At 32.7% G+C, this 21,344-nt stretch overlaps 1 protein-coding gene across 4 annotated transcripts in view; it reads right to left on the minus strand.

Annotated features, from left to right (window-relative positions):
- Nucleotides 1-21,344, minus strand: part of FUT9 (fucosyltransferase 9) — a 245,579-nt gene that overhangs the window by 127,901 nt on the left and 96,334 nt on the right. The window contains exon 1 of one of the 4 annotated variants that reach the window (XM_074310269.1): nt 5,782-5,798. The exons of the other annotated variants lie outside the window; for them this stretch is intronic. The gene's annotated coding sequence lies outside the window, so the exon portion shown is untranslated. Of the gene's footprint in view, nt 1-5,781; nt 5,799-21,344 lie in introns of those variants that run through there. 4 annotated transcript variants of the gene reach the window in all.

Below are 21,344 nucleotides of genomic sequence, written 5' to 3' on the forward strand. Positions count from 1 at the left end.
ATTTGCAAAGAGTAATAATTTGGTTTCCTCATTATCTACTCTAATTCCCTTAATCTCTTTTTCTTTTCTTATTGCCAGAGCTAACATTTCTAATACAACATTGAATAATAATGATGATAATGGGCAACCTTGTTTCACCCCTGATCTTACTGAGAATGATTCTAGTTTGTCCCCATTAGATATGATGCTTACTAATGGTTTTAAATAGATGCAACTGATGATGTGATGGTATACTTAGAAAATCCCAAAGACTCTACTAAAAAGCTATTAGAAATAACTCATAACTTTAGCAAAGTTGCAGGATACAAAATAAATCCACATAAATCCTCAGCATTTTTATACATTACCAACATAATCCAACAGCAAGAGATACAAAAAGAAATTCCTTTCAAAATAACTGTTGATAGTATAAAATATTTGGGAATATATCTACCAAAGGAAAGTCAGGAATTATATGAGCAAAATTACGAAACACTTACCACAAAAATAAAGTCAGATTTAAATAATTGGAAAGACATTAAGTGCTCTTGGATAGGCCGAACTAATATAATCAAGATGACAATACTCTCTAAACTAATCTATTTATTTAGTGCTATACCAATCAAACTCCCAAGAAACTATTTTAATGACCTAGAAAAAATAACAACAAAATTCACATGGAAGAACAAAAGGTCGAGAATTTCAAGGGAAGTAATGAAAAAAAAATCAAATGAAAGTGGCCTAGCTGTACCTGATCTAGAACTATATTATAAAGCAGCAGTCACCAAAACCATTTGATATTGGCTAAGAAATAGACTAGTTGATCAGTGAAATAGGTTGGGTTCACAGGACAAGATAGTGAATAAAAATAGCAATCTAGTGTTTGATAAACCCAAAGATCCCAACTTTTGGGATAAGAATTCATGGGGGCAGGTAGGTGGCACAATGGATAGAGCACCAGCCTGGAATTCAGGAGGACCCGAGGAGACCAAATCTGGTCTCAGACACTTAACACTTCCTAGCTGTGTGACCCTGGGCAAGTCACTTAACCCCAGCCTCAGGGAAAAAAAAAAAAAAAAGAAGTCATTATTTGACAAAAACTGCTGGGAAAACTGGAAATTAGTATGGCAGAAATTAGGCATGGACCCACACTTAACACCATATACCAAGATAAGATCAAAATGGGTCCATGATTTAGGCATAAAGAACGAGATCATAAATAAATTAGAGGAATATAGGATAGTTTACTTCTCAGACTTGTGGAAGAGGAAGGAATGTGTGACCAAAGGAAAACTAGAGATCATTATTGATCACAAAATAGAAAATTTTTATTACATCAAATTAAAAAGCTTTTGTACAAACAAAACTAATGCAAACAAGATTAGAAGGGAAATAACAAATTGGGAAAATATTTTTACATTAAAGGTTCTGATAAAAGCCTCATCTCCAAAATATACAGAGAATTGACTTTAATTTATAAGAAATCAAGCCATTCTCTAATTGATAAATGGTCAAAGAATATGAACAGACAATTTTCAGATGATGGAATTGAAACTATTTCCACTCATATGAAAGAGTGTTCCAAATCACTATTGATCAGAGAAATGCAAATTAAGACAACTCTGAGATACCACTACACACCTGTCAGATTGGCTAAAATAATAGGAACAAATAATGATGAATGTTGGAGGGGATGTGGAAAAACTGGGACACTGATGCATTATTGGTGGAGTTGTGAAAGAATCCAGCCATTCTGGAGAGCAATCTGGAATTATGCCCAAAAAGTTATCAAACTGTGCATACCCTTTGATCCAGCAGTGCTACTACTTATATCCCAAGGAAGTACTAAAGAAGAGAAAGGAACCTATATGTGCCAAAATGTTTGTGGCAGTCCTTTGTAGCTCACTACAAAGTGGCTAGAAACTGGAAAATGAACAGATGCCCATTGATTGGAAAATGGTTGGATAAATTATGGTATATGAATGTTATGGAATATTATTGTTCTGTAAGAAATGACCAGCAGGATGAATACAGAGAGGTTTGGAGAGATTTACATCAACTGATGCTGAATGAAATGATCAGAACTAGGAGATCATTATACACTTCTTTAAAATTTTTTTTTATTTTATAATTATAAATTTTTATGACAGTATATATGCATGAGTATTTTTTTATAACATTATCCCTTGTATTCATTTTTCCAAATTATCCCCTCCCTCCATCTACTCCCTCCCCTAGATGACAGGCAATCCCATACATTTTACATGTGTTACAGTATAACCTAGATACTATATATATATATATATATATATATATATATATATATATATATATATATATATATATATGTAATATGTAAATCCAATTTTTTTGTTGCACGTTAAGTATTAGATTCCGACGGTATAAGTAACCTGGGTAGATAGACAGTAGTGCTAACAATTTACATTCATTTCCCAGTGTTCCTTCTCTGGGTGTAGTTGATTCTGTCCATCATTGATCAACTGGAAGTGAGTTGGATCTTCTTTATGTTGAAGATATCCACTTCCATCTCTTCATACAGTATTGTTGTTAAAGTGTATAGTGATCTTCTCGTTCTGCTCATTTCACTCAGCATCAGTTGATGTAAGTCTCTCCAAGCCTCTCTGTATTCCTCCTGCTGGTCATTTCTTACAGAGCAATAATATTCCATAACCTTCATATACCATAATTTACCCAACCATTCTCCAATTGATGAACATCCATTCATCTTCCAGTTTCTAGCCACTAGAAAAGGGCTGCCACAAACATTTTGGCACATATAGGTCCCTTTCCCCTCTTTAATATTTCTTTGGGATATAAGCCCAATAGCAGCACTGCTGGATCAAAGGGTATGGACAGTTTGATAACTTTTTGGGCATAATTCCAGATTGCTCTCCAGAATGGCTGGATTCTTTCACAGCTCCACAAACAATGTATTAGTGTCCCAGTTTTCCCACATCCCCTCCAACATTCATCATTATTTGTTCCTGTCATCTTAACCAATCTGACAGATGTGTAGTGGTATCTCAAAGTTGTCTTAATTTGCATTTCTCTGATCAATAGTGATTTGGAACACTTTCATATGAGTGGATATAATTTCAATTTCATTGTCTGAGAATTGTCTGTTCATATCCTTTGACCATTTATCAATTGGAGAATGGTTTAATTTCTTATAAATTAGGGTCAGTTCTCTATATATTTTGGAAATGAGGCCTTTATCAGAACCTTTAACTGTAAAAATATTTTCCCAATTTGTTACTTCCCTTCTAATCTTGTTTGCATTAGTATTGTTTGTACAGAAACTTTTTAGTTTGATATAATCAAAATTTTCTATTTTGTGATCGATAATGATCTCTAGTTCTCTTCTGGTCATAAATTATTTTCTCCTCCACAGGTCTGAGAGGTAGACTATTCTCTATTCCTCTAATCTATTTATGATCTCATTCTTTATGCCTAAATCATGGACCCATTTTGATCTTATCTTGGTATATGGTGTTAAGGTGGATCCATATCTAATTTCTGCCATGAGATCATTATACACTTCAACAATGATACTGTACGAGGATGTATTCTGATGGAAGTGGATATCTTCAACATAGAGAAGAGCTAATACAGTTCCAATTGATCAATGATGGACAGAATCAGCTACACCCAGAGAAGAACACTGGGAAATCTGTGTCAACTGTTAGCATTTTTTGTTTTTCTACCCAGGTTACTTATACTTTTGGAATCCAATTCTTCCTTTGCAACAACAACAAAATTTGGTTCTGCACATATATATTGTACCTAGGATATACTATAATATATTTAATATGTATGGGAATGCCTGCCATCTAGGGGAGGGGGTGGAGGAAAGGAGGGGAAAAATTCGGAACAGAAGGGAGTATAAGGGATAATGATGTAAAAAATTACCTATGCATATGTACTGTCAAAAAATGTTGTAATTATAAAACTAATAAAGCATTTAAAAAATAAAATAATAATCTAATGTTATTAATTGGAATGGGTATTGGATTTTATCAAATGCTTTTTCTACATCTATTGAGATAACAATATGATTTTTGTTAGTTTGGTTATTGATATATTCCATTATGCTAATAGTTTTCCCAATATTGAACAAACCCCCGCATTGATGTTATAAATCCTACTTCCTCATGGTGTATTATCCTGAGGATGATTTTCTAGTTGGATGCCTGTAGTAAAATAACCAAACCAAAATGAGGCATTCAAGTCTGTTACTGTAGAGTGTCTAATAATGGCTGAATCCAGAAAGTCTCCTAGAACTATAACTAGGGGCAAGTTTATGACTATGACGCATACACCCAAACCCAGGTAAGGAACTCGTAGAGCTCAGATTAAAAGGTTAGTAATAAAAAATTGCTCTGGTTCAGACTACTTTGGGAGCACTGAAAGTTCATTGGTCCCAAATCAAAATTGTCTCTGAAATCCTGGAATAACCCAATAATGAATATCTACTAAAAGCAGCATTAGGACCAACCCTGACATTCTCTTCAAAAGTATAAGAGCCTTGATATAAACTGTCTTCCCTTTTCAGAAAGAAACCCAATTATCAGATATAACCAGTTCCAAAGCAGTATCCTGTTGGTATGGGTGATTATGATGATAGAACTCTGTTTATCCCTCAAATCTCTGGGCATCTTTAAACAATTTTTGAGATACTGCTTAGCATATATTTAGACAGATCTGGGACCTGGTCTGCCAGGTGCATTCCATTTGGCTCCTTAATTCTCCAACTTTCCTGGCACTTCCTCTCTCTTTGACCCTGCCTCTGAATTCTAGCTTTTACTTCTCTGCTCTCATGAGAAACCCCTAAGCATATATTTCCTTTATAAAAAAATCTGTTTATGATGAAGATCTTTGCTAAATTCTCTTCTGGATTGAGCCCATTATGGGGTACTCTCTTTCCCTCCTTCATAGTGCCTTTCTTTTAATAGTACATTTCTCCTTGCTCTAGCTAATTCTGGTTTGTTTAACTTGCCAGCCAATGACTTTCTTCCACCTCTTAGGTTATTTCTTTTCTCCTGATTAATTGTGAGTTATCCAGGGGAACTTTTTCCTTGCTAACTATATGCTCTCCCAATTCTACTTCATATTTACCGTTCCTGGTGTCTATTTTACCTCATATTTTTGTCTGTAAACTCTTTTTCCAAATAAATCTTCCTTTTGGTCTTTGTGGATTTTCTACATGTTTACTTAGAATTAGATATTGCTATCTTGACCTCATTAGTCTGGTCTTGATGTAAAGTCTAAAGTTTGGAAATAACATGGGAAACTGTGCAAACAAGGAAGCAATGCTTGAGAATCTTGAGAAAATATACAAGAACTGATGTGGAGTGAACAGAAGCAGTTTAATAAATTATTCATTAACAACAATATTATAAAAAAAAAGTAACTTTGAAAGACTTAGGAGCTCTGATCAGTGTAACAACCGATCAAGATCACTGAAAAGCCATGGTTGGCCTGAATCAATAATATCTGATAGAATTTTAAAAAATTGATAATCTTGGCCCATTCATTAAAAAAGTGTCAGGGTTTCATTTGTGCTAAGTTCCAGTGATTGTTGGGTCTGGGACAAGAAATCAAGCAGTTTATCCATACTCTCCAAAAGTTTATACATATATGTGAACATGTAATGTGTGTGTGTGTGTGTGTGTGTGTGTGTGTGTGTGTGTGTGTGCGCGCTGCTGTAATAGTGAAGGAACAGGGACTAAATCTGAGGTCATTATCAAGTTCCAGTACATTAGCAGAGATAAAATGGATTACCTTGGTCTACAGGGTCTTATCCTTCTCTCAGAACTTGTTAGTTCTACCAAGGATGCTACACAAAGCACAAGGTTTTCTCTTCCATTTTGGAGTGGAGAACAGAAGCAGAATAAAACTGTCCTGGATCAGATAATCATCCACCACGGCTCATTCTTTTATAGGGGACCTGAGAAATTATTATTTTTAGTAACAAAGTTGAAGGATACTCCACTAGAGAATCAGGAGAGACATCCTAGTTTGCAACATGGGATCTGGGAACAGGAGAACAGGAAAGATTTTAATAAGCCAGGCTGATTTACCTGACTGATCAAATCAGTATGAAAAAAAATCACATACAAATTCAGCATCAGTACATATCAAATGAAAAAAAAAAAAACATTATGTTCCTTATCTAACTAGCTGGAGATTCCATATTTGATGGGTCAGGTGGCCCTTTTGTGAAGTCATACAGTCATAACTGTATGCACTGTTAGTCCAAATAGCTTATAAATAGTACCAAAATGTGATATTTGCAAAATGCTTAGCACAGTAAATTTTTCCTTCTTTTGAAGACAAACAACAAGTTCAGTAAGTAGTAGTAGAAGCTACCCTACTTGGGACCCAAGTGGGACTGAATCACACAGTTCTTTTTCTTTTCTTTATTTTTTCCCCTCCTTTCCTTCTGTTCTCATATGGTATCACACCCTTAGCTGTGAGAGCTCTGCCAAAAGGAATATAAATTGTGATCATTGAAACCTCCCAAGATATCTGGGATTTGGAGAGTAGGAACAAACTTTAAACTGAAATCACTATGGCTCTCACAGATTTACCAATAATAGAGTTATGTTTGGGCCCAGATTGACTCAGAATGAATGTAAATACCAGTTGTTTCTATTTTGGCCTGAAACCTTGAAGGATTTTCCCTCCCAGATTGATTTTTTTTTCTTTTGACTAAGAGGACATTCTCTGTTTCATTTTTTATCTATCTTTAATTATTCATTGGGCTTTGCCTTTATCAAACTGAGACCTGTTAAAGACCTTAGTTTAAAAAGGCCAGTGTCTCCCATTGGATTCAGGGTTCTCTCCAGTCATCCTGACCTATATATTGCCATTGGACCCAGATGGCTCTGGAGGATAAAGTGAGGAAGGTGACCTTGCACAGCATCCCTCACTTAAATTCAATCTACTTGGATGGTATGGCATCACTTCCCTGATGTCTTCAAGAAAGTAGAATGAACAACAGTAGTTACTTGTAAAGCACTTGGCATAAAGTTTTGCATAAATGCTACTTTTCCTAAAAACTTGTTTCATGGAGCCCATAATTCTACAAAGCACCTCTGATATTTCTTTGAAAAAAAAAAAGGCTATTTCCAATAGTGGTATTAAACTCAAATAGAAAAGATAGCTGCAGGGAGCATATTGACTTACACTCACAAGTTAACATCATTTATGTTGTATTGTATTTTTGTTATTGTTAAATATTTCATATTTCCATTTTAATCTGGTTCAGGTCTCACTTGGGAGTTTTGTAGGATAGCTTTTGGTCACAGGAGATTGACATCTGTGTTTTAGAACATATTAAATAATATTTCAGTAATTACCCTATATTCCTTAATTTTGCAGGTTCCCCAAACAAAAAGATTTTACATCTTCCCTATAACACTGTGCTTCAATATAACCAAGGAGAAAAATATTCTTGAATACATATTCTTTAAAATAAAGAGGTGAAGATCTTTGTGGCAGCATGTGGACAAAGCATGGCATTAATTTATGAGCTATCTCTGACATATAAATGTTCAGGAACTTCAGACTTTAGATTGCTACCTGCATTTCAATTATTAAGGTCATTAAGTAACTAACACAGAAATATTGAGGACTGATAAATTTGATATTTGGCTGAATATGAACAACATGACAATTAATTTGACCAAAATTGTTTAATAATTGTTGTGGAATAAATTTCCATAAATTCAAAAATAAATAACATGATATATCATTCTTGTAGGATGCTAAAACTAGAAATAACATTAGAATTCATCTAATCCACCTGTCATCGGGGGGAAGGAGTGGAGGGAGGGAGGGGATAATTTGGAAAAATGAATAAAAAAAAAAAGAATTCATCTAATCCAATATCCTCTATATACAGATTAAGAAACTAAGACCCAGAGAAATTCAGTGATTAAAATCACATAGGTCATGAACATTTTGCATTATATAATCGTTTTCTTGTTGACTTGTTTCTTAGGCCTAAGAACAAACTTTTGCACAACAGAGCCTGGCATTTTGATGCAAACTCAAATCAGGAATTATGGTAAAGTTGTGTGAACAAAAAATGACTAAAGATTTTATAACTTCAAAGAGTTTAGAACACACTCACTCAGATAACTCAAAGTCAGCTATAAAGAATGTAAAAAAAAACACTGAAATGAAAGGAAAAGCAGAAATATAATCACATACACACATCCATATAAATTTATATTTACTTACTTAAATCTTGTATTTCCTGAATAATAAACACATAGCTATAAGATTCATTATGTTAAAAATTCAAATTATACATTAAATCTGGACTCTCTTGAGAGGCAAATACTCATGATAAGCTATACGAAATGTAGATAGTTTTGTTAATCATCAAAGAAGAAACATTAATATTGACAAAAGAGTTAATTTAACATTTTATATTATGGCAAAATGATTTAAGCATAAAGTATTTTCTCATATAGCAAGAGCTACTTGTACTGATGAAAGATTTTAAAAATCAGATTTATATATAAATCTTTATATATAAAGTTAATATATTAACTTCTCCATTAGCAAGAAATGAATATGCTGAAATGGGAAAGATTCAGTCTCCTTTTAGATATAGTTCCAATATCATGCTTCATCAAGTGACGTATTTTTAGTGTGATATGTGAATTAAAAATTTTGTAAAAAAGACTATTGATTACATAGTCTTTTTTACAAAAGACCAATATTGATCACATATTGGTCACATGATTGACAAGATGGAGGACTATTAACTCTAATCTTAATAAACTATCAAAACTGTCCAAAAGAGGAATTATGCACTATAGTTAGGGTAATCACACCTGTATCTTTTCAGAGCAAGATACCAAGAAGTTTAGTAAGGTAACAACCTTATGAAATAACAACAACAGAGATTTCTAATCCCTAATTTCTTAACACCAGTCATCTCTTTCACCCTCAACCACATTCTATGGAAAGATATGCAACCTGGTCCACCAGCTTGTTCTCTGGGATCCACTCAGCAATTTTCCCGATGTTGTTATAATTTCTTATGAGTATACTTTGCCCCTTCCCTCATCTCATCATTCTGTTGCAATAGAAGGCAGACATCAATTGCCCACATACTTATAGAGGAGAGGGAATCACTGGACAGTAAGAGTATATTCTGAGTATACTCTGCCTGGAGCCATATCCAGATTACTAAAGAACTAAAGGAACCAGAGTAGGGCAACAGCACGTAAAACTAAAGGCTTCTGAGGGGCTGAAAGGGAATAGGTATCTAGCTGAGATTAGTCTTGTATTCCCATATAACACTGAAGAGTTTGAAAAATTCCCCAAGGCGGGAGGAAACAAAACCTACTTTGAGGTCCAGCTGCTTTGCTAGCCATGATCAGTGGGAAAGGAACCAAAAAAAGGAAAAAAACAAAGGATTATATGGAAAAAAAATAATAAAAGTTTCAAAGATCTTAGAAGAAAATTCAGTTAAAAATCTAGAACAAAGCAAGGCGATAAGGAAGCTATTAAACTAGAAAGGAAGGTGGCTACCTTACATCTAAACAAAAATTTATCTAAAAATAATAATGAAAGAAAAAATAAATTTTACACTAGAAGAAACCCAGAATTCTGTGTATACTCAAAATATCATGGAATTGAAGTAGGATATTGCCACATGGTAAGATAGAAATAAAAATCTTTCTTTTCTTTTAAAATAGTATTTAATTTTCCTAAATATATGCTAAGATAGTTCTCAATACTCACTTTTGCAGAAACTTGTGTTCTATTTTTTCTTCCTGTCCTTCCCCCTTCACCTTCCCCAAAAGAATTGTGATTTTCATCCATCTTTTATTTTTGTATATTATATATGTTTACAAGGAATTGTACATACATTTTCATTTTAGCCTTACAACATGGCTGTGAAATAGTAACAAGATTCTAATATCTTCCTTAAAAAGATTTAAAAGAAACAAATGGCAGGGTTTATGACCTGCCCAACAGAAATAATTAACACAGTGGTGAGTATTACCAAAGATGCAAAGGACAAAGCAACTTTTTTTGGAGTATTAATATACTTAAAGGGCAAGGTATAAAAAACAAACAAAAACAAAAAAAAAAACAAATTAAGAGTATGCTATCTCTCTATAAGAAAATTTGATATCTCAATGATCTAAAAAAATCTCAAATACAAAGGAAAGGAAACTCAAATATTGTTCTATACCTATCAGAAGTAATAGAAGAGAATGGAACAACATTATGAAAAAACAAAGGGCTTCAAGATGCAACCCAAAATATTTAGAAATATTCTTAAGGGTTAAAGACAAAAAAAGGGATAAAGACAAAAAATAGGAAAAGTGATATTTACTGGATATCTACTATGTGCCAGACATTGTGCTAAACTCTGGGGAATATAAATTTTTAAAAAGAAGCATAATTTATACTCTTATGAAATTTACAATATAATGGGGGAATTCATATACAAAATAAAGCTAAAAATGGGAGGGAAGAAAATACACAGATGGAGGGCATGGTGAATTAGTCAAAAAAGTCCAAAATGAGCATTTCTGGGCAGAAAAATGAGATGTCTGTTCCATGCTTTCTCATATAATAATGGAGTCGGAGGAGTTCAAGAAAAGAAGGTAGTGGAAAAATTGGCCTAAAATTATTTGGACTAAATCTAAAAACCCATCTACAAATCAAGTAATGTATTTTGTAGGATGTTTGATTACATAAAAAAGGGAAAATGAAGACAGGGAGAGAGGGGAATACATGATGTAAATTTGTGAAATCAACAGTTGATGATGAAGAAAAAGTAACTCCCATAGTCTCTCAACAGAAAGAGGGTCTACATAAGAATGAATAAGGAGGCAAACAGGGTAAAGAAAATAAGCAAAATCTCTAGTACTTGATGCAAAGGAATCCCATTATGAAACACTCCTTTGGGAGGAGAGATAAATTCTGTAAAGGGAGATGAGGATGTTACAGAGGGCATAATTTATAGGATTGTTGTGCTCAGGTGTATTTTCATATTTCAAAGTAATGTTTATATTAGGGGAAAATGTAATCTATAGATTTGACTATTCTTGAGAAAGAAACTTTCCTCATCTCTGATACTAACCACCTTGGGACACTATCGACAATTTCATTTAAGTCTGAATTTCTAGTTGTAAAATGGGGATAATGATCTTGTTCCCATTTCACAACAATGTGGTGAAGTAAAATGAGAATGTATGTATAATGCCTTGTAAACATATATAATATACTAACAATAAAGGAGGGAAGAAAATCAAATAGTACAAGACAATGTTGAAATCACACATCAGAACTATTATGAGTAATTACATGCTAGAAAACCCTAAGAATGCAAAATAGTGACACCTTCAAAAATACCTAACAATGAAATATTAACAAAATAATAAAATATTAAAAACAAAACATTGACAAAAATAACACAATATTATTATTAAGAAATTATCAGTGTTGTAAATGATTTAAAATCAGAAAAAGGAAAAAGAACTAGCCAACTACAAAAACTGGATTGAGTTGAATTCTATAATAAATTTAAAGAAAAATTAACACCAATGACACAAATGTTAAGTAGACTACTGTTTATAAAGATATATTATCAAATAGATACAGTAATTTATCAAGGAAATCATTCACAATTTCCCAGATGGATTTATACCAGGAAAGTAAAGATAATTCAATATAATGTAAGCAATCAAAATCATTTATCATATAAAACCAAAATATCTAAAAGCCACATGATTAAATTAATTGATACTAAAAATGTCTTTGAGAAAATAAGATATATGATAATTTTAAAGAAGTAAACAAACCCGCAAGAGATATTTTAAAGTGACTTACTTGCCCAGGTTCACACAGCTATTGAATCCTGAGGCAGGACTCAAACATATCTAACTCCACGTTCAGTGCTCTATCCAATATCTCATCTACTTGCCTCAACTAAATAGATAAAGAAACTGAAGTACAAAAAAGATAAGATGCTTGATCAGTGTCACAAAAATAGTGTCAGATGCAATATGGGACTTCATAGGTAATTTATTTACTCTTCACAATACCCCAAGTCATGGGCTTTTGAGGGGAATCCTTTCTGCAATACAATCTACATTCTCTTTGAATAACTTCTATGATGGGGTTCTCCCCAAGATAACTTCTTCACTTTTCAATTTCACTTTATTAGCTTAAGCATTTATATTATGTAACATAGGGATTAACAACCTTCCAGAAGTTGGTATATTATTCTTAGACCCTATTCTTCTCAGACGCTTACAAGCTATGCAATGCTGGGCAAGTTACTTAATGTTTGTCTCAGTTTCTCAAGTATAAAAATGGGCTGCAGAAGAAAATGGCAAACCATTCCAATATTTTTGTCAAGAAAAAAGCCTAATTAGGGTCTCGAAAAATCACACACAACAGAAACAACTAAACAACAAATTCTTCTGATAAGGAGGTACAAAGTAAAACTGAGTAAAAAAAACGTCATAGAAACTCTTGTGTCTCAAAAAACTATTACTATCACATATTATGTCAGAATATATCGAATGGAAAGCAATAGGACATCTCTAATTACATGGGCATACACCTGTTCCAATTTACAGTTTTGTTCTGGTTCCTTAAAAAGAGGAGACCAGGGGCAGCTAGATGGCACATTAGATACAGTAGTCATGTAGACCTGTGTTCAAATCTGGCCTCAGACACTTAACACGTTCTAGCTCTGTGATCCTGAGCAAGTCACTTAGCTCCAATTGCCTTGCAAAACAAACACATATAAAGAGAAGATGGGGAAAAATTAAAAACAAAAATTGGACAAAAAAACCTCCCAAATGTTTTTCAATATGAGAGAAAGGGAGTAAATTGAAGCAATAATAGTGTAAAGGTGTGTAAGAAACTTGGGAAGAAGCTGCATGTATTAAAATTAAAAGTATTAATGTGTTGACCTTGGGATCTACAGTGTTAGGAACTGCATTGGACAAATGAGTATTTTTGTCAAGTGCAGTGTGATGTTTTTGATCAAAGTATCTCCCTTGTCTTCCCAATGTGCTTATGCATTATATTGGAAACGCAATTATTAGAAAAAATTCTGGTCAGATTCTATCATAAAGTAGATAGGTAGATAGATAGCAAACTTATAAACACCTTAAAATTCTTCAGGAAAAGAAACTAGGAATCAGGCCACCTCAGTATGACACTGGACCCCTAATACAAGGGGCAGAGAGATTTTTATTCAGTAAAAGCAAACAATTAATAAATCAGGATACAAGATAAGGTCATCTGATTTCTAACTGGAGGAAAAATTTGGGCTTTCCAAATTGAGAAGGGAAAAGCAAACAGGAAAAAATAAACTAAAATCAGAAAAATACAGACAGCAAGTGTCCCTATTCAAAAAAGAATAAAGAAACAGCAACTAAATCAATACAGACCAGTTTTCTGTTAAGATAAGTAGATTGCTTGCATAATTGAGAGAAAATTTCTTCCATCAACCTTTGGATTTGACCAAGTTTTTTTGTTGGGTCTTGAAGCAACAGTGGAGGTAGTTCAAACTCCCAGTCATGTGAGGCTAGATTCAAACAATGCAATAAAATTTTCTCACAATTGTCATAACTAAATAAAATTTTCTCATAAGGCAGAAAATGAACTAGATCTATAATTGAATAGAAAGAGAACTGAACAGAATTGAGTCATAAGATGGATTCAGTGTGGTTTACTCAAGTCCCATAATTCTTCCTAAGATATCGAATTGTCCAAAATACAATATGTTTCCTTGTTATAATAGTGAGTCCTCCATCATAAAAGGTGTTAAAACAGAGGTTGGATGACAATTTGCCAGGGATGTTTTAGAAGTGGTTCGTGTGCTAGTCTATGTCAATTATATGTTCTGTTTTATCAACTAATTAATTTTAAGACTATGAGCTCTATTATTGCTTTCTGTGACAAAACCTTCTTCATAGTTCCATTGTTAATATGACTATAACCATAGTATTGAATGGGGGAGGAAGGAAGAAGGAACCTAGACATCAGCGAGTCCAATATTTTCAATATTCTTTGCCCTTGGTGGATTGATTCCTAAAAGCAATTCTAGTAGTAGAATTGGGAACACCTTACAGCTAAGTGGTTGTCTTGCTTTGGAATATAATCAGACCATTACTTTTGAGATTTTTAAGTTTCACTGATTCCTTTCATCAAAATTCCTAGTTCTCCAATTTAGATGCACAAAAACATATCAAAGAGAAATAAATCATTATCATTAATAATTCCCAGATGTCTGGCCATCTCAATAACATCATCTTTGCAATATATTGAAAAATTTTTTGAAACTGAGAAACAGACTAAGTAAAAATAAAAACCAAAAGACTATGGAGACTATAGTAAACATTAGAGTCAAAAAGACTGTTATTAAATCCTAACTGCATAACAAACAAATCATTTAATTTCTTCGTGTTCCAGTTTCCTTATATGTAATTAGAGATAATAATAATTCTACTTCTTTTCTTATAAGATAAAGTAGGAGGAAGTGCTTTCTAATATTTAAAGCATTAGGTAAATGTTGGTTCCTACTGCTACTGCTTCTATTAGCAGTACTGATGGTGCTGCTATTTGCCATTACTCCACTCTATCTTCCAAATTATTTAAGAAATTTGGATACAATATTTTGCTTCTATTCCTGAAAATCTAGATATGAAGAAATACTAAGAGTTCCCAAGATAAGGAATTACAGAATTTTGAACTTTTTAATTCATACTTATTGAGGGAGAAAAGTATAATGATTTCTATCAGTGTATCAATGAGCTATTAGACAGCATATAAGACACCAGAAATGTAAAGAATGAAACAATCTCTGTTCTCAAGGAGCTTACAATCTATGATAATTCCTAGTCTCCATTTGATGATAACAATAACGTCTGATTAAACAAAATGGCTTTAGAAACGTGAAATAGCCCTGTCCAAGTATGTAACAGTGGTGATTATTGAGAGGCTGTGTAAAGAGAGGATATGATGACCCTCTCTATTTCTACAATGTATTATAAATTAATGTATTATTCCCACTTCCATTAATTCTCTACCTCAACAGTCACATCCTGTCCCTACCTATAGTGGTCAGCACATTATGTGTGTATGGGTATCTATGTATTCCCTTCTTTCTTCTTCATCTTTCTGAAATGTAATACTGAGGAGACAGCACAGAACTGGCACTCAAAAGATGTACATTCTAATTCTAACTCTTCCACTTATGTTCTATATAACTTTAGGAAAGTCACTGCATCTACTCTCCAGTTTCTTAACTGATAAAATGAGGGTATAGAAACAAATTTTCAGCTCTAATATTCTGTTGCTAGTCAGATTTCTAAAGGTTAACAATATATCCTCATACACTTAAAATATTGACTGTACAATGAATCAGCAATAGTTGTTCAATATAGTGATTCTAAAGACAATGCCATGCCCTTTGATTCAGCAATGTCTCTACTGGATTTATACCCACGCGATCATAAAAAAGGGAAAAGGACCCACATGTGCAAAAATGTTTGTGACAGCCCTTTGTGGCAAAGAACTGAAAACTGAGTGGATGCCCACCAGTTGGGGAATGGCTGAAAAAATTATGGTATATAAATATAATGGAATATTATTGTTCTATAAGAAATTGTCCTATAAGAAAAGAAAAGCCTTGAGAGACTTCATGAACTGATGCTAAGTGACATGAGTAAAACCATGAGGCATTCTATACAGCAACAATAAGATTATATGATGATCATGGATTTGGCTCTTTTCAATAATGAGATGATTCAGGCCAATTCCAATAGACTTGTGATGGAAGAACCAACTGCATCCAGAGAGAGAACTATGGAGACTGAATGTGGATCACAGAATAGCATTTTCACCTTTGTTGTTTGTGTGTTTGCTTGTTTATTTTTTCTCATTTTCCCCCTTTTGATCTGATTTTTCTTGCACAGCATAATAAATATGGAAATATGTTTAGAAGAACTGCATGCTTAACCTACACTGGATTACTTGCCATCTAGAGGATAGGGTAGGGTGAGGGAGAGAGGGAGGGAGAAAAATTTGGAGTACGAGGTTTTGCAAGTGTGAATGTTGAAAACTATCTTTGCATATATCTTGCACATATCTTTGCATATATTTTGAAAAATAAAAAGTTATTATTATTAAAAAAAATAAAAGCAATACCAGCCTGCAGGGATTCTACAGAATAAACATGCAGGCTAATTATGACACCAAGAGGACAGTAAGCAAACATTTCTTTACACATTTTCATTTTTTGGATACCAAGCCTTATTTTCTTCCACTGAATACATTTCTAAGATGCTTAGTGTATGTTTAATGGATGCAGTTTTAAGATATTATTATCCCTAAAGTCAAGTGATTAAGAGCCCTTCTAGCTCTAACATTCTATTTTTTTTTAACATTTCTAGAGTATCAGTGTATGTATTTTCATGTACTCAAATATTGAATCTATGAGTACTCAAATATACATGAACCAACAGCATTTTCACATAATTAGGAACAATTCTGTGTATGTGTGTACACACATGTATATGTACACATATGATGTTCACCCTTTATTTTAAAAGAGGACCAATCATAGAATTATGTCTTGACTTGTACATGAACTAGATTTAAGTGAGGCAAAAATTGTACAAATCGTGGGTCTCATTCTGTCTTCCAAAGTCATTGAAGTCCAGTGGCCTGAAAATTTTATAGTACCCCTCAGACTCATGTCCCCATTCTTTGTCTTCTCTCCAACAACCCTTATCAATGGTAATGGATATACTGATGATACATGTCATCCTTTAGAATGAGCATAGATCATGTACACGCATTTCAAAGAAATCTATTCAAGACCATTCACAGCCTGTCAAATTTATACTAATGAATACTTCTAAATCTGTATATCATTGAAACTATACATGAGGAAATTCCACAGTCATTCACATAGAAAAAATTATCCTTTGGGATTATAATTATATATTTATATAGCTTCAAGGCAATGTGCACAGTCAATAAGTGACAGTTGTCACTTGATAATATAACATTCTCTCTCAGGTTGGGGTTGGATGTTGTAAATGGGCTGGTAGACTGCTAATACATATTTACACAGGGAATTGCTATCCCCATGCATATCTTTTGTCATGTCATATATCCTTATCATTTCTAAGTGTCCTCTAGCTTCTCTTGGTAAGCAGGCATAATCTGGAGCAAAGAAGCAGCCCCATTTCAGTAGCAATAGCACATTACAGGAAAAAGAGCAGAAGTTGGAATCAGAGAACATAGGCTCAAATCCCAGCTTGACTATTTGATACCTGCCTTTCATTGAACTTTTATGGTTTTCAGTTTTTGCATTTGTAAAATTTGAGGATATTAGACTCCATGGTATTTCAGGTTCCCTCTTGCATTAAATCTATGAATCTGTGATCTTTTGTTCATAGATTTCTCACATACTCCTGACCTATTATAAAATAAATATGATTGGTTACAAAGTAATGTGAAAACACCCAAGAATTCATTACTACCTAACTTTGACATTTAATTACACAGAAAAATTCAGTGTTACCTGCTAACCTAGAAATGTCAGTGTTTTTTTTTTTTTTTTTTTTTTCTCAGTACAAACCCAATAATTAAATCAACTAGTCAAACTGGTAGCTGGTGGTTTGTAGCTAAGTAATAGGGGAAATATGAGATAACAAAGAAGGCTTTTCTTTTCAACCCTGTGACAATGAATTACTAATATCTTTTCAGAAGATACTAAATTCTTATTTGTACACAGTCTCACATAATAAAAAATTGTTGCTGAGGTTTCGGTTTGTTCTATTCTATTTTTATAAAAGATTATTCTGGGAAGTCTAACTATGAGGTATCTTTGAATGTATGAAGATTTATAAGTATGTAAAAATTTCTGTTATTTTATTGGAAATAAATTTATTATTTAAAAATTTTCAAGAATTAAGAATACTGATATTCATTTAATAGCATGTTATCAATCATACATAATTCTATGCAATATATTTATTTATAAGAACATAGAGATATAATATGAAAGAAACAGTATCTCAAAGAACTACATCTTCTCAACTTTTGTGGCCTTCTCATGTGTGTCCTTTTAATCCCTGTAAACTCATGGTTAAGAAAGAAAATAAACACCAAATTGGGTTTGGGGGGGGGTTTGCTTGTTTTTTTTTTTTTTGTTGTTTTTTTTTTTTTTTGGCTTGAGTGTTATTATTAAGGAAATTAAATCAGTTTTCACTCAATGCAATATATTAAAAATGAACTAGTGAATATGATTTATTACTATTTAACTGACTTATCTATTAAAAATTCCATGAAAATTTCAAGCTCTAGTTTAGAAGTCAATTAATATAATGCTATATATACTGTATACATATATGTATATGGGAGGGAAGAAAGAGAGGGAGAAGGAAAAAGAGAGAGGAAAGAGTAAAACAGAGAAATAGAGACAAAAAAGAGACAGAGAGAACAATTTTGGGCTCTATCTACCAATTTTTTCAACCTATGCTAATTATTACATGTATTCACAAATAGCATTTTCTAAAAACCTGAATAAATATACATTTATATTCATAAGTATGCATCTTTCAATATTTATTTATAGAAGAGATATACATAAATTTATATTCACATACATATGTATAGGCATATCTGTGTATACCTGTATTTTTATTATATATATGTGTGTATATAAATACACACAAATATGCAGAATGTATAGGCACCTATATCATATATTAAAAATGTAACATGTGAATATGCATAGATATTATGAATGTATTTGAGGATATTCTGAGTTTGGGGAGAGAGCATGGTATAATGAATAGAATGCTAGACTTGGAATCAGGAAAACTTGAGTTTGAATCACCCACTTCTGACACCCCACTTCAAAACATTTCTGCCTACATGACCTTGGGCAAACATGAAACCTCTCTACATTTTGATTCCTTGTTCAAAATTTGGCAATAACAATACTAGTACAATCAACCGCACAGAATTATTTTGAAGCTCAAAAGACACAATGTAGATAAATGCTGTATCAATTCCAGTTATTCTTTGAAATCATGGCTTTGTATCAGACAATCAAAATATAAGGATGAAAAAGGAGCTATTTTTTTTTGCCTTCAGAGCTACAGATAAATTCTATTATAAGGAGCAAAAAATCCAATGTACTTTTTAACATTACATTACATTTACATAAATGTGCAAAAAAAGCCCACTGTAAACCCATTATAGTTCACTGGCTTCCTCATTTTATGAAATATTTTTGATAGTATCATTTAAAATTTTAGCTTTATGAATGGAAGTTTTGCTCACTGTTTTTCTCCAAGATGTGTTAATGAGAAAATGTTCTTATGAAATGTACAAAAATTGTTCCTTTATATAATATACAAAAGGTGCAGTGTGTTGAGGGAAAGGGGACAAGAAACTAGAAAAATAAGTACACTTTTAGTATGAAAATGATGAAAATATCTTCATACCATAAAATCCACTCACATTTTCCAGATTGGCAGAGCACCAATATAGTATGAACATTCAAAGTGAGACAGAGAAATGAAGTGATTCAAAAGACCTTCTGTATAATAATACTATAATGTTATAATAATAAGACATTCAAAGACATTCTATATAATACTCACCCTTGGTATGTCAAATACCTGTGGAGTAAGTCAAACATGAGGGGTAAACTAGAAACTGCACCAAGGCCTCCCAACCCAACTGCTATTATTTTTTAATAAAGCTGATTGATATAGATCAGCTTTATTTCACATGTGCACATATACTCAGAGCTCATATCATACCAAAGTACCTTCAAACATTCCAGGAAAAAAATTGCCTCCTTAGGATTAGATGGAATACCTGAATGATTTTTATAGATCTTTTCAATAAACATCCCATTAGTATAGTCATTTCTCTATTCTTTCTGATTGAAATTATAATTCACAAAGAGTAAATAATTTGTCCAGAATCTGTGACAGGTAGATATACAAGATTTAAAACCACCTACTTTGGATCCTGGGTCTTGTTGAAACAAACCTTCTACTCTACAATGCAACTCAAATAATTTCTAGATAATTTCTTAAGATAAATTCATTTATCATATAAATTTAAATTTCTCTGAAGGCAAATGCTTGCCATTTTTACATATAAACAAGAGATATAATGTTCACATTCACAGGTATTGTTAAAGAATAGATTCTCTCTTAGAGTAAGTGTCCCCTTGAACATATAAGAGCTTCAGTGAATTTTAGTTGAATATTAGGAGTAGGAAAAAATGTTTTATGATATTACTATATTAATCTAAAACCCTTCTTTTTATAAACAGTATTACAAGAAATAGATATTTCAGATAAAGTAATAGAAATACATCTTGAATTTTATTTTTATGAAAAGTTACCTTCTGAAACACTAACTTAAAGTTCACTGGAACCATTTAAGAAATCAAGAATAGATCTAAAGTTGGAATTTATGTCATATAGAAAACTCAATTATGAGTATCAGAGAGATGTTTTCCTTATACCAAAAATGGGTAGAAAATAAGTCTTTTTTCCCAGGAGTTCAGAGACATTGAAATAAATAATTTCCATATAATTGAAAGGCTTTGGGATTTTGATTCTACCCAAGACAACTTCCTTCTCTTTAGAATAACTCAAAAGCTCCTGTTTAGAAAACTTCCAGGAGCTAAGATAGCGGAGACAACACATATTTCTCTCTGACCTTCTCCTACAACCCTCAGACTAATTAAGCAAATGCAGCCTCTGAATTAGCTCTGGACCAGCAGAATCCATAGATATTGGAAGTGCAACAAATTACCAGCAGAAGATAACTTAGAAGATCGCCAGAAAAGATCATTTTCAATTGGAAACAGGAGGGAGGCAGCCAAGCACAAGCAGCTGAGCACAAACACCAGCACAGACAATATACCAAAACATACTGCCAAAGCAGTAATAAGGGGAAATTTTATATCTGTAGATGCTTACTTGCATAAAATATAGAAAAAAAGGATCAACGAATTAGGCTTGCAACTAAAAAAGCAAGAAAAAGAACAAGTTAACCCCCCCCAATAAAATATCAAACTTGAAATTCCAAAAATAAAAGGAGAGATCAATAAAATTGAAATTAAAAAAAAAAAAACTATTGAATTAATAAATAAAACTAAGAGCTGGTTTTATGAAAAAAAAAAAAAACCCAACAAAATAGACAAGCCTTTAGTTAATTTGATTAGAAAAAGGAAAGAGGAAAATTAAATTGTTATTCTCAAAAATGAAAAGGGAGAACTATCCACCAATGAATAGGAAACT

Source organism: Sminthopsis crassicaudata, chromosome 4 (assembly GCF_048593235.1).
Source record: "Sminthopsis crassicaudata isolate SCR6 chromosome 4, ASM4859323v1, whole genome shotgun sequence".
NCBI classification, from domain to species: domain Eukaryota; kingdom Metazoa; phylum Chordata; class Mammalia; order Dasyuromorphia; family Dasyuridae; genus Sminthopsis; species Sminthopsis crassicaudata.